The following is a 14864-nucleotide window of genomic DNA, read 5'->3' on the forward strand; positions in this document are numbered from 1 at the left end:
AGTCAAACTCTAAGTTTGGTGTTGGGAGGCCACAACCAAACTCTAAGTTTGGTATTGAACCCCCACATTCAAACTCTAAGTTTGGTGTTGGGAGGTTCCAACCTTGCTCTGATTATTTGTGAGGCTCCATGAGAGCTCACTGTCAAGCTATTGACATTAAAGAAGCGCTTGTTGGGAGGCAACCCAATGTTATTTAATCATATCTATTTTATTTTCTTTTTGTTATTTCGTGTTTTATTAGGTTGATGATCATGTGAAGTCACAAAAACTACTGAAAAATCAAAAACAGAATGAAAAAAGCATTGAAAACAGCACACCCTAGAGGAGAGCAGTCTAGCATTTAAACGCCAGAAACAAGCATCTGTCTGGCGTTTAACGCCAGAAACAAGCATCTGCCTGGCATTAAACGCCAGAAACAAGCTACATTTGGGCGTTTAACGCCAGAAACAGGCAGCAATTTGGCGTTAAACACCAGGATTGCACAGCAAGGGCGTTTTACACACCTAATTGGAGCAGGGATGTTAAGTCCTTGACCCCACTTGATCTGTGGACCCCACAGGATCCCCTCAGGATCTGTGGACCCCACAGGATCCCCACCTCTTCTTCTCTCCTCTTCACACCTTTCCACAACATTCTTCCCCAAAATAACCTCCACTAATCACCTCCAATTCCTCTCTAAAACCATCATACACCCACTTACACCGACCCATTCAAATTCAAACCATCACTCCTTCCTTTTCACACATCATAACCACCTTAAACCCCCAGTGGTCAAACCTTTCACACACCTCCATCTCCTCCATTTTCTTCTTCTTCTAATACTTCCTTTCTTCTTTTGCTCGGGGACGAGCAACCCTTCTAAGTTTGGTGTGGTAAAAGCATTGCTTTTTGTTTTTCCATAACCATTTATGACACCTAAGGCCAGAGAAACCTCTAGAAAGAGGAAAAGGAAGGCAAAAGCTTCCACCTCTGAGTTATGGGAGATAGAGAGATTCATCTCAAAAGCTCATCACTAAGAAAAAGATGGAGCAAACAAGAGATCATGGACCTCAACAAGAGTATGAGGAAATTCCTCACCATGAAGTCCCTGAGATGCCTCAAGGGATACACTTTCCTCCACAAAACTATTAGGAGCAAATCAACACCTCCCTAGGAGAATTAAGTTCCAATATGGGACAACTAAGGGTGGAGCACCAAGAGCATTCCATCATCCTCCATGAAATTAGAGAAGATCAAAGAGCTATGAGGGAGGAGTAACAAACACAAGGAAGAGACATAGAGGAGCTCAAAAGCACCATTGGTCCTTCAAGAAGAGGAAGACGCCAGCCTCACTAAGGTGGACTCATTCCTTAATCTCCTTGTCTATTTATTTTCTGTTTTCAGTTTCCATGCTTCATGTTTAATTATGTTTGTGTCTTTACTAGATGATCATTAGTGTTTAAGTGTCTATGTCTTAAAGCTATGAATGTCCTATGACTCCATCACCTCTCTTAAATAAAAAATGTTTTAATTACAAAAGAACAAGAAGTACAGGGTTTCGAATTCATCCTTGAAACTAGTTTAATTATTTTGATGTGGTGACAATACTTTTTGTTTTCTGAATGGATGCTTGAACAGTGCATATGTCTTTTGAATTTGATGTTTATGAATGTTAAATATGTTGGCTCTTGAAGAATAAGGAAAAAGGAGAAATGTTATTTGATAATCTGAAAAATCATAAAAATGATTCTTGAAGCAAGAAAAAGCAGTGAATACAAAAGCTTGCAGAAAAAAATAGCGAAAAAAAAGAGAGAAAAAGAAAAAGCAAGCAGAAAAAGCCAAAAGCTCTTTAAACCAAAAGGCAAGAGAAAAAAGCCAATAGCCCTTAAAACCAAAAGGCAAGGGTAAATAAAAAGGATCCAAGGCTTTGAGCATCAGTGGATAGGAAGGCCTAAAGGAATAAAATCCTGGCCTAAGCGGCTAAACCAAGTTGTCCCTAACCATGTGCTTGTGGCATGAAGGTGTCAAGTGAAAACTTGAGACTGAGCGGTTAAAGTCAAGGTCCAAAGTAAAAAAAAAAAAAAGAGTGTGCTTAAGAACCCTGGACACCTCTAATTGGGGACTTTAGCAAAGCTGAGTCACAATCTGAAAAGGTTCACCCAATTATGTGTCTGTGGCATTTATGTATCCGGTGGTAATACTGGAAAACAAAGTGCTTAGGGCCACGGCTAAGACTCATAAAGTAGCTGTGTTCAAGAATCAACATACTGAACTAGGAGAATCAATAACACTATCTGAACTCTGAGTTCCTATAGATGCCAACTATTCTGAACTTCAATGGATAAAGTGAGATGCCAAAACTATTCAAGAGTCAAAAAGCTACAAGTCCCGCTCATCTGATTGGAGCTAAGTTTCATTGATATTGTGGAATCTATAGTATATTCTCTTCTTTTTATCCTATTTGATTTTCAGTTGCTTGGGGACAAGCAACAATTTAAGTTTGGTGTTGTGATGAGCGAATAATTTATAGGCTTTTTGGCATTGTTTTTACATAGTTTTCAGTATAATTTAGTTAGTTTTTAGTATATTTTTATTAGTTTTTAAATAAAAATCACATTTCTGGACTTTACTATGAGTTTGTGGTTTTTCTATGATTTCAGGTAATTTCTGGCTGAAATTGAGGGACTTGAGCAAAAATCAGATACAGATGTTGAAGAAGGGCTGCAGATGCTGCTGGATTCTGACCTCCCTGCACTAAAAGTGGATTTTCTGGAGCTACAGAACTCCAAATGGTGCACTCTTAATTTCGTTGGAAAGTAGACATCCAGGGCTTTCTAGCAATATACAATAGTCAATACTTTGTCCGAGTTTAGATGACGCAAACTGGCGTTCAACGCCAGTTCCATGCTGCATTCTGGAGTTAAACGCCAAAAACAGGTTACAAACTGGCATTCAACTCCAAGAGAAGTCTCTACACGTGTAAAGCTCAAGGCTCAGCCCAAGCACACACCAAGTGGGCCCCAGAAGTGGATTTCTGCATCATTTACTCACTTCTGTAAACCCTAGTAACTAGTTTAGCATAAATAGGACTTTTTACTATTGTATTTACATCTTTGGATGATCTATTGATCCTTAGATCACGTTTGGGGGCTGGATTCTCGGCCATGCCTGGACCTTCATCACTTATGTATTTTCAACGGTAGAGTTTCTACACACCATAGATTAAGGTGTGGAGCTCTGCTGTTCCTCATGAATTAATACAAAGTACTATTGTTTTTCTATTCAATTCAAGCTTATTCTGATTCTAAGATATTCATTCGCACCTCAATATGAATATGATGATCGTGACAGTCATCATCATTCCCAACTATGAACGCGTGCCTGACAACCACTTCCGTTCTACCTTAGATTGAATGAGTATCTTTGGGATTCCCTAAACAGAATCTTCGTGGTATAGGTTAGAATCCATGGACGGCCATTCTTGAGATCCGGAAAGTCTAAACCTTGTCTGTGGTATTCCGAGTAGGATCTGGGAAGGGATGGCTGCGACGAGCTTCAAACTCGCGAGTGCTGGGCGAAGTGACAGACGCAAAAGGATCAATGGATCCTATTCCAGTATGATCGAGAACCGACAGATGATTAGCCATGCAGTGACAGCGCATTGGACCATTTTCACTGAGAGGATAGGATGTAGCCATTGACAACGGTGATGCCTAACATACAGCTTGCCATAGAAGGGAGTATGAATGATTGGATGAAGATAATAGGAACGCAGAGGTTCAGGAAGAACGAATGCATCTCTATACGCTTATCTGAAATTCTCACCAATGAATTACATAAGTATCACTATCTTTATTTTATATTTATCTTTTAATTATTAAATCTCTATAATCAATTGAATCCGCCTAACTGAGATTTACGAGGTGACCATAGCTTGCTTCAAGCCGACAATCTCCGTGGAATCGACCCTTACTCACATAAGGTTTATTACTTGGACGACCCAGTGCACTTGCTGGTTAGTTGTGCGAAGTTATGACAAAGAACTAAGATTATGAACGTGCGTATTGAGTTTTTAGCACCGTTACCAAGGAATAGAACCGTCACGATTTCTGCGCACCAGTAGCATAGATCAAGCATTAATTGCTCAATATGATTATCGGCTCTTTCAAAATAACAACCTGTTTGTATTGACAATAATATTCAATCAATAATATATAAAAAGGGGTTTTGTGAAAAACAGGCATTTAGATTAGAAGAATCGAATAATTTAAAAATGCATAATGCCATACGGGTTTTTTCACAAACACTTAGCATGCATGGTAAATATGTTGTTGAAAGTATTAAATTGAATATGCAAGCAACCCTTGAGAAGTAATATTAATTGTCAAACAACTTTTAAATAATCCACAAGCAAAATAAAGAAGAAAACAATCACCCAGTTAAATTTCTTAACACCAATGAAAAGTATGTAAAAAGAAAAAGAAAGAAAAAGAAGACATAGATAATGAAAATAAGAAGAAAAAGAAGAAGAAAAAAGTAATAATAATAATGGAAAAGTAAAATGGGAAGAAGAAAAGAAAAGAACCTTTGAGAATGGATGTGAAAAAGAGAGGGGAGAAAAAGGTAAAAAAAATAAGAAGGGATAAAGAAGAAAGAAGGAAGAAGAAAGAAATAAGAAGGGCGAAGAAGTAATTAGGATTGGGGAAGAAAAGATAAGATATCTGGCACTGATTTAGTCAAGCTGTGCGTCGCATGTGACGCGGACGCGTGGTGCACGCATTCGCGTGGTTTGTGATAATTTCAGGTGACGCGTTCGCGTGGGCGATGCGTTCGCATGAAATGAACTGTGCTATTGGCGCGAGAGCAGCCTCGCGTACGCACAACTCTCTATTTCGTTTGCATAATGCCAAAATTTAAGGTGACGCGTGCGCGTGGGTGACGCGCACACATGAATGGCCTCTTTTTTTAAAAATGACGCGGACGCGTTCGCGTGATAGGGCTTGTGCTTCCAGCACCATTCCAGCCCCACTCCATCATAACTCTCTGCCATACACCTATTTACGTCGATTTTGCAGGGTCACGCGTGCGCATGTGCGACGCGCACGCGTGGGAGGCTATTTTTCAAATGACGCGGACGCATCAGGGACGCTTTCGCGTGAGCATGTTTGTGCCTAAGGCACGCCTCCAGCCACGCTCTCGCGTGACTCTCTGCTTCTTTTCTTCTTGTTTCGAAAGCACCTATGACGCGGACGCGTCAGCGGCGCTTGCGCATCGCGTGCATTTTTTTTACGCAGAATGCAAATGCAAATGCAGACTATATGCAGAGATTATGAGAAGAGTCACTTAAGAAAATAAAGTAAGATAAAATAAAACAAAACTAAGACTGAGCGATTATACTATGGTAGGTTGTCTCCCACCTAGTACTTTGCTTTTGTGTCCTTAAGTTGGACGGTCTTCAGGCTCATTCTGCTTCTGTTGGTGGGTCTTCCAAGAGGAAAACCTTTAGCTCTTTGTGATCCTTCATCTTTTCTCCATGATAAAGCTTTGGGCGATGTCCGTTGACCTTGATGAATTTGGAGCTAGAAGGATGACGCAGGTGAAAAACTCCGTATGGCTCTGCCTTCTCTACTCTGTAGGGACCTTCCCATCTTGATCTCAGTTTACCTGGCATGAGCCTCAGTTTGGAGTTATAAAGAAGAACTAACTGCCCTGGTCTGAATTCTCTCCTTTTTTGTGCTTGTCATGGACAACCTTCATCTTCTCTTTGTATCGCCTGGAGTTGTCATATGCTTCTAGGCGAAGGTTCTCCAATTCTGCTAGTTGCAGCTTCTTTTCAGCACCAGCTTCTTCAAAATTCATGTTGCACTCCCGTACAGCCCAGAAAGCCTTGTGTTCCACCTCCACTGGGAGGTGACAAGCCTTTCCGAATACTAAGCGGAAGGGGCTCATCCCAATGGGTGTCTTGTATGCTGTTCTATATGCCCAGACTGTATCTTGTAGCCTGGCACTCCAGTCTTTCCTTTGAGGCTTTACTATCTTCTCTAGAATATGCTTAATCTCTTTGTTAGACACTTCTGCTTGTCCATTGGTTTGGGGATGATAAGCTGTTGCTACTTTATGAATAATCCCATGCTTCTTCAGTAATCCTATCAGTCTCCTGTTACAAAAGTGAGTGCCTTGATCACTCACGATTGCTCGTGGTGATCCAAAGCGACAGATAATATGGTTTTTAACAAAGAAAACAACAGTGTTAGCATCATCAGTACGGGTAGGAATTGCTTCCACCCATTTAGAAACATAATCTACAGCTAACAGTATATAAAGGTAGCCATTAGAGTTTGGGAATGGACCCATGAAGTCAATGCCCCAAACGTAAAAAATTTCACAGAAAAGCATAATCTGTTGAGGCATCTCATCCCTCTTGGATATATTACCAAACCTTTGGCATGGGGAACAAGATTTACAAAATTCAGCAGCATCTTTAAAAAGAGTAGGCCACCAGAATCCACAGTCTAAGATTTTTCTAGCTGTTCTTTGAGAGCCAAAATGTCCTCCACTCTCAGAAGAGTGGCAGGCCTCTAAAATGGATTGGAATTCTGATTGGGGCACACACCTTCTAATTACCTGGTCAGCGCCACACCTCCATAAATACGGATCATCCCATATATAATATTTAGACTCGCTTTTCAGCTTGTCCCTTTGATGCTTAGTAAAATTGGGAGGGAAAGTATGGCTAACTAGATAATTAGCTACAGGTGCGTACCAAGGAACTACTTCAGATACTGCTTGTAAGCTATCAAATGGAAAAGCATCATTGATAGGAGTGGAGTCATCCTTAATGTGCTCAAGGCGACTCAAGTGGTCTGCCACTAAATTCTGGTTACCACTCCAATCTTTAATTTCTAAATCAAATTTTTGCAGCAGCAGTATCCAATGTATCAACCTTGGTTTGGACTCTTTTTTAGCTGATAAATATTTTAGAGCTGCATGGTCTGAGTACACTACTACCTTAGTACCAAGTAAATAGGCTCAGAATTTATCCAGAGCAAAAACAATAGCAAGAAGCTCTTTTTCAGTAGTAGTGTAATTAGATTGAGCAGCATCTAAGGTCTTAGATGCATAAGCAATCATGAAAGGGTCCTTACCTTCGCGCTGAGTCAGCGCCGCTCCTACTGCATGGTTGGAGGCATCACACATAATCTCGAATGGTTGGCTCCAGTTTGGTCCTCTTACAATTGGAGCTTGAGTCAGGGCGATCTTCAGCTTATCAAACGCGTGCATGCAATCCTCACTGAACTCAAACTCAATATCTTTCTGCAGTAGTCTGGATAAAGGTAATGCTACCTTACTGAAGTCCTTAATGAATCTCCTGTAAAAACCTGCATGGCCTAGGAACGAACGGACTTCCCTCACGGAAGTGGGGTAAGGTAAACTAGAAATGACATCTACCTTTGCTGGATCTACAGAAATACCAGTATTAGAGACAACATGTCCTAGTACAATACCTTGTTTTACCATAAAGTGACATTTTTCAAAATTCAATACAAGGTTTGAACTAACACAACTGTCTAACACTCTAGCTAAATTATCCAAGCAAAGGTTAAATGAATCACCATAAACGCTAAAATCATTCATGAATACTTCCATACAGTTCTCAATAAGATCTGAAAAGATACTCATCATGCATCTTTGGAAAGTAGCCGGTGCATTACATAAGCCAAAAGGCATCCTTTTGTATGCATACGTTCCAAATGGACATGTAAAAGTAGTCTTCTCCTAATCTTCAAGAGCTATATGAATTTGAAAGTAGCCTGTATAACCATCTAAAAAGCAGTAATGGGATTTACCTGACAGGCGGTCAAGCATCTGATTAATAAATGGCAAGGGGTAGTGATCCTTGCGAGTATCTTGGTTGAGATGCCTATAGTCAATGCAAACCCTCCATGAATTCTGCACTCTAGTTGTCAGGAGCTCTTCATGTTCATTCTTTACTGTTGTGACTCCAGACTTCTTGGGCACCACTTGTACTGGACTAACCCATTCGATGTCTGAGATGGGGTAAATGATATGTGCTTCAAGTAGCCTGGTCACTTCTTTCTTGAAAACTTCTAAGATGGTGGGATTCAATCTTCTTTGGGGTTGACGGACGGGCTTTGATTCCTCCTCTAAATATATTCTGTGCTCACAAACTTGAGGGCTGATGCCTATTATATCCGCCAAGCTCCACCCAATTACTTTCTTATGTTTTCTCAGCACGTTAAGCAGTTGCTCTTCTTGTTGGGAAGTGAGTTCCCTTGCAATGATAATTGGAAACTTCTGATTATCCTCAAGGTAAGCATACTTGAGGTGTGGAGGAAGGGGCTTAAATTCTAATTTCTGCGCTTGGCTAGGTTCTGGATCATCCGGGGCTAGTGATAATGGTAAAGGGTCTTCTTTATGTTCAAAGGATGTCCCCACACTTGGACCTTGCTCCATGTGCTTCTCTTCTACTTCTTCTTGGGGAACTTCAGCTACAATTTCATCAATGATGTTGCACTAGAAGATAGAATGATCTTCCGGAGGGTGCTTCATAGCTTCATTCAAACTGAAACTCACTGTTCTGCCATCTATCTCAAAGGAGTAAGTTCCTGAGAATGCATCTAGCTTGAACTTTGAAGTCTTCAGGAATGGTCTTCCAAGCAGGATTGCTGATGGTCTTCTTGAGTCATTAGGGGGCATTTCCAGGATATAGAAGTCAATGGGAAATGTGAGCCCCTTAATGCTCACTAATACATCTTCAGCAATTCCAACTACTGTAATAATGCTTTTATCTGCTAACACAAAACGAGCTGCCGACCTTTTTAAGGGAGGGAGCCTTAAAGTATCATATATAGACAACGGCATTATACTAACACACGCTCCTAAATCGCACATGCAATCAGAAAATATCACACCTCCAATGGTACAGTTAACCATACATGGACCTGGATCACTACATTTTTCAGGTATACCTCCCATTAAAGTAGATATAGAACTACCTAAAGGAATAGTTTCTAATTCATTAATTTTATCTTTATGTATGCATAAATCTTTCAGAAACTTTTCATATTTAGGTACTTGTTGAATAACATCAAAAAGGAGAACAGTTACCTCAACCTTTTTGAAAATTTCTACCATTTTGGGATCAAGTTCCATTTGCTTTCTGGACTTCCTTGCAAGGTGTGGAAATGGGATAGGAATGGCGCCACTTGCAGCTTCTGCATCCTTTGGTGCTCCATTCCCTTGCTGAGCTACTTCTTCTTCAACCTTGTCTTGTACTTCCTCTTCCTCTTCAGCATCTTCTACTTCTACCATATCCTCAGCTGGGGCGTGTTCTAGTGCGCTTGGCTCCTCTTGGTTCCTCTCTTGCAATGTGGTTCTGAACCTCAAAGTGATGGCATTGATGCCACCCTTTGGGTTGGGTAAGGGTTAATAAGGAATTCCAATGGAGCTTGAAGGTTGGTTGGTGGAAGCAGGTAATGAATCTATCCGGGCGGTGAGAGTTTGTAAAGTTCCATTCAGACCATTTAGAGTAGAGTTTAATATAGTCTGCATGTCTTGTTGCCCTCGTGCAAGAGAATGAAGCATCTCGTCATTTGATGAGGAAGTAGGATAAGTGATCTGAGGGACTTGTTGTTGGTTTTGTTGGGGTCCTTGTGATTGTCTTAGGTGAGGGGCTCTGTAAGGTTGGTTCTGATTCTGCTATCTGTTGTTATTATTTCACCTCTGGTTTCCATTGTTATCTCTGCCTCCTCTATTATAGTTGTCCCTCCAGCCATGGTTGGAATTATCTCTCCAACCTTGGTTGGAGTTGTCCTACCATCCTTGGTTATAGTTCCCACCTTGATTGTAGTTGCCGCCTTGTTGATTGTATCCTTGATTCGGGCGGTCATAGAAGCTATGAGTAGCTGCCATAGTATTGTCTTCTTGTTGGAGCTATGGGCATTCATCAGTATAATGACTATAATCAACACATATTCTGCATACTCTTTGGGGAACTAACTGTTGGCTTTGTTGTGGTGGGGAAGGCTGAGCTTGTTGTTGTTAATTCAACTGCATTTGCTTCAGTAGGTTGGTCATTTCACATATACTCTATGTAAGAGCAGAAGTCTCAGTGCTAGAGAAAACTTCTGCAACAGCTTTTGAGTGGCTGCTCCTGTGCCTGTGATTCCTGGTGGACTTAGCTAAGTCGCTGATCAGTTGCCATGCTTCATCTACGGTCTTGTACTTCTTCAGAGAACCATTACTAGCACCATCCAGTGTAGTTTTATCCCGAGGCTTTATGCCTTGAGTGAAGTAACTGATTAACACTAGCCTATCAATTATGTGATGGGGGCATGCGTCTAGAAGTTTCTTAAAGTGTTCCCAGTACTCATAGAGAGTTTCTGATTCACCTTGGACAATGCAGGAGATCTCTTTCCTCAGTCTGTCTATAACTTCCGCTGGAAAGTATTTTTTCAAAAATTCTCTCCTGAGCGTATCCCAGTTGGTAGCAGTTGCTTCAGGTTGGGAGTAGTACCACTCCCTTTCCTTTTTCTCAAGAGAAAACGGGAAAGCGATTAACAGAATAGAAGTTTCATTTACACCATGATGCCTAACAGTAGAACAGGCAGTCTGAAAATCCCTTAGGTGCTTGATAGGCTCCTGAGCAGGTAAGCCATGAAACTTGGGCATCAAGTTGATTAGTGCAGTCTTCAGTTCAAAATCTGTGGCCAGAGTTAGATGATGCACTTGATACGGCTGCAGTGTAAAATCTGGGGCTCCAGTTTCCTGGAGAGTGATCCTCTTAGGTGCTGCCATGTTATCTGCACGTGAATCAACTGAATCAGTAGTAAAGGAGCTGTTTCGCTCTCAAATGGCAGTTCAGATTTGCCCTCAGATGAGACTGGTGAATCGATAACAATCACTTCACCACCCTCAAAGGCTAACCCGCGTCGAGCTCGCCTAATACGTGAAATAGTTCTTTCAATTTCAGGGTCAAATGCGGCTAAGCTCGGATCAGGCAATGAACACGTCATTCAATGATAGAAACATATAGCTCATGGTAACAAAATAAAATAAAATATGCAAATAAAAAAATAAAATATGTACACTAATTAATAATTTAGCACACAATTGTAACTCCTCGGCAACGGCGCCAAAAATTGGTGCATGGTAGAAATTAGACCAATTAAGAGATTGTAAAATAAAAATAGCATTGCGAGTATAGCTCTTAACCAGCAAAAATCCGCTGCATCAATTTAGAAAGGTTGTCACAAAAGTTTTAAATAAAAATACTGGGAGTATGAGTCCCAGGTCGTCTCCCAATGAGTTGCTAGAAAGGGTGCTAATTTATTAATCAGGTGTTTTCCGAGAGTTTTGAGAATTGATTAACAGAAAATAAACAATTGTAATTTAGTGCAATGAAAATTAAAAGAAATTTATATTATTCAGAATAAAAAGCCTTGACTGGGGGAATGATTAATTGGAAGTTCTGTCCTTGTTGGAATCCTCTCAAGTGTAGTATAAAGATGTTGTTATTTTCACTTAGTTAACCCTTACTAAATAAAGGAAAGTCAAGTGATTGAGCTAACTCTTATTCACAAATCCTAGTCCTCTCCCTTGGGAAGGTCTAGCGTTAGTAAATACAGAATTATCCAACAACTTCCAATTTAACTAATTACTTGAGCATTCCAGCTCAAGTGTCTCTTCTTAATCAACCCCATGTCAAGTAGGGAATCTACTCTATTGACATGGATACCATCTTCATTATTGGGAGTTTGGAATAGAAAAGAGACATAATAATTTAAATAAAATAGAGGTTTAAATTAATTAAAAGTAAAAGTAATCCTTTGCATTAACAATCCAATTACCACTCTAAACAAGAATTAAGAATATGGAATAAATAAAAGAGCAAGTAAGGAAACAAACTAGAATAGTATCTTCAACGGAGGTGATGACTCTTCAATATCCAAAAGCAAAAGCAATAAACTATGAAACTATGAATGTAAACAAAACCTAAAAGAAGAGTAAATTCTCTCTAGATTCAGATCTAAAACCTAAAAATTATCCTAATGAGAATGTGTGTATCTCTCTTGAGTCTCTGCACGTTTCCTGGCTTTATTCTGTGTTTCTGGGCTAAAAACTGGGTCAAGACGCGGCCCGAAATCGCCCCCAGTATTTTCTGTTAATTCTGCAGATTGCGTAGGTCATGCGTACGTATCAGTCATGCGTGCGCGTCATTTGGCAAATTTCCTTGTCATGCGTACACGTCGTCCACGCGTGTGCGTCTTTTGTGCAGACTCCAATCCACGCGTACGTGTTAGGCACGCGCACGTGTCGCTGCAAATTTCTTCATGTCGCGCACACGCGTGAGCCATGCGTGCGTGTAGATGCTCGCTGGTCATCTCCTTAGTTTCTTGTGTTCCTTCCATTTTTTGCAAGCTTCCTCTCCAATTTCTAAGCCATTCCTACCCTATAAAGCCTGAAACACTTAACACACGAATCACGGCATCGAATGGAATAAAGGAGAATTAAAATATACAAATTAAAGATCTCTAGGAAGCCAGTTTTCAACCATAGAATAAACTTAGGAAGGAATTGTAAAATCATGCCATTTTATGTGAATAAGTGGGTAAAGGCTTGATGAAACCACTCAATTAAACATAAGATAAACCATAAAATAGTGGTTTATCAACCTATCATAGTTATTAGAACCAAAATGGCAATCAAACTTATTGGACTATGGATCACCGGGTTATTGGGTTACTGATTCAACTGGTGAGTCACTAATTACTAATTAATTAGGACCAAAATTTGTTATGCATATATTTTCACAATAAAATTCCTAGAAGTCTCGACAGATTCAATTCAATTCAATGGTCCATTTTTCATTTCTGCAGAAATATAGCAAGCAGACAAAAAAAGGCTATCATATCACAATACCCAACACACATTAAATTCACATCATCAAATTTTTATTTTTATTCTTACTTTTTCTTATTCTCCTCTCATTTTTCAATTTTCATGTACCATTCTACCATAGACCTATAACCTTTCACCCAGAGAGAAAACCCTCTCTTCTAAGCAAAAAAAAAATAAAAATAAAAAGCCGCACAATAAAGGTTTTAAAAGGACTCACACAATGAAAAGAAATATTTTTCACGTTTGTTATGCAGCCATGGTTCCTTCATTCTTATACCCAAAATATATTCTTCCCTACCAAGCTTTTTGATTCTTCTACATATTTACCAGCATCAATCAACTAATTATCAACTAATTGTAAAGCAATTATCAACTGATTAAAAAAAGTTAAATACCAAAGAAACAAAAAAATGCTCACCAGATTGCACACACAGCGGTAGATTTAGAGGAGAAACAGCGGTAGATGACGAACCAGAATACGCAGAGGCAGAGCAGAGGCAGATAGTGACCCAAAGGCAAGAAGCACAAGCAGAGGCGGATGGAAAGATGAACCGGATGCCCGCACCTGTGACGTTGACAGTGATAACCAAAGGGCAGAGACGGTTAACGGAATAAGGAAGCACGAGAAAAGTCAGAAGACGAGAAACAGAGGTGAGGCCGTGAGGGGGCGTGCAAGAACCGAGCTTAATTACCCGTTTAATTAAGTAATTATATTGCCCTAATTAGCTTCTAAAAAGTTAGAGTGAGAATTTGAGGAATTAAATATGATTTTTGGACTCAGTAGTTTTTTCTGAGTCAGAAAATATATTTTATGCGAAAAATCATAAAAAATCGCAAACCGGCAGTTAAACTGGTTGAACCGATTCAAGTCTGCCCGGTACTGTGTGAAAAAAATTTAAAATAGTGAAAAACCTTAGAAAAATATTAGAAGTAAAAAGCCAGGCATTAATTTTAAAGGTTTGGCCCAAAGTTGGACCAAACGGGCTAAAAACGCTAATGGGTTGGACCGGGCCCAAGTTGGACCCAAACCCAACATTATATAAGTCCCTTTAAGTGGCCAGTTCAGCCACTTTAACACCACACAACCAGCAGCAACGTGAAAAGAGAGAAGAGAGGTAGGGATCCAAAAATTCCCTATTCACCATCTTCTTCTTGGAGCCATATCTCACTCTCCGGAGCTTCGATTCGCATGCCGTCAATTGCCACGCAAAGCTCTCGTCGAGCTCTTCAATTTCATCTGAACAAAGTGGTAAATGTAAGAACTGCAATTAATAAACTGGTTAATTAAGTGATTATATTGCCCCAAATTAGATTCTAAAAAGTTAGAGAGAGAATTTGAGGATTTAAAGGTGATTTTTGGACTCAGTGAGTCTTCCTGAGTCAGAAAATAAGTATTCTGTGAAAATTTGTAAAAAATCGTGACCTGACAGTTAAACTGGTTGAACCGGTTCAAGTCTGCCCGGTACCGCATGAGAAAAAGTGAAAACCGTCAAAAACCTTAGAAAAATGTTAGAAATAGAAAAACGGACGATAATTTTAAAGGTTTGGCCCGAAGTTGGGCCAAACGGGCTAAAAACGCTAACGAGTTCGACCGGGCCCAAGTTGGGCCCAAGCCCAACATATAAAAGGCTCATTAAGTGAACCAAACCAGCCACAACTCCATTAAACACACACACACTTCAGAAATAGAAAGGGGAGGAGGGGAAGAAGAGAACACTATTCACACCTCTCTTCTCTTCGCGATATCTCGAGCTACGGTGCTCCGATTTGTGGCTTTGGGAGCTTTTGGAACTTAATTGTGCTTATTAGAGTGGAATTGGAAGCTTTGATTTTGGTTGGGAGCTTGTTTGGGCTAAATTGGAGTTTTGGAGCATATAGGGAATCGGCCAAGGTATGGTTTCGGTTTCCTCTATGTAGTATATAATATCTATGGACACTTAGGCTAGTGCCCCATAGGATAGGTT

General features: G+C 40.1%; 1 pseudogene; it reads right to left on the bottom strand.

Annotated features, from left to right (window-relative positions):
- The window catches only part of LOC107610741, a 47539-nt pseudogene extending 33979 nt beyond the window's left edge, over positions 1 to 13560 (bottom strand).

The sequence above is a fragment of the Arachis ipaensis genome, chromosome B01 (genome assembly GCF_000816755.2).
Source record: "Arachis ipaensis cultivar K30076 chromosome B01, Araip1.1, whole genome shotgun sequence".
In the NCBI taxonomy this organism is placed as follows: Eukaryota; Viridiplantae; Streptophyta; class Magnoliopsida; order Fabales; family Fabaceae; genus Arachis; species Arachis ipaensis.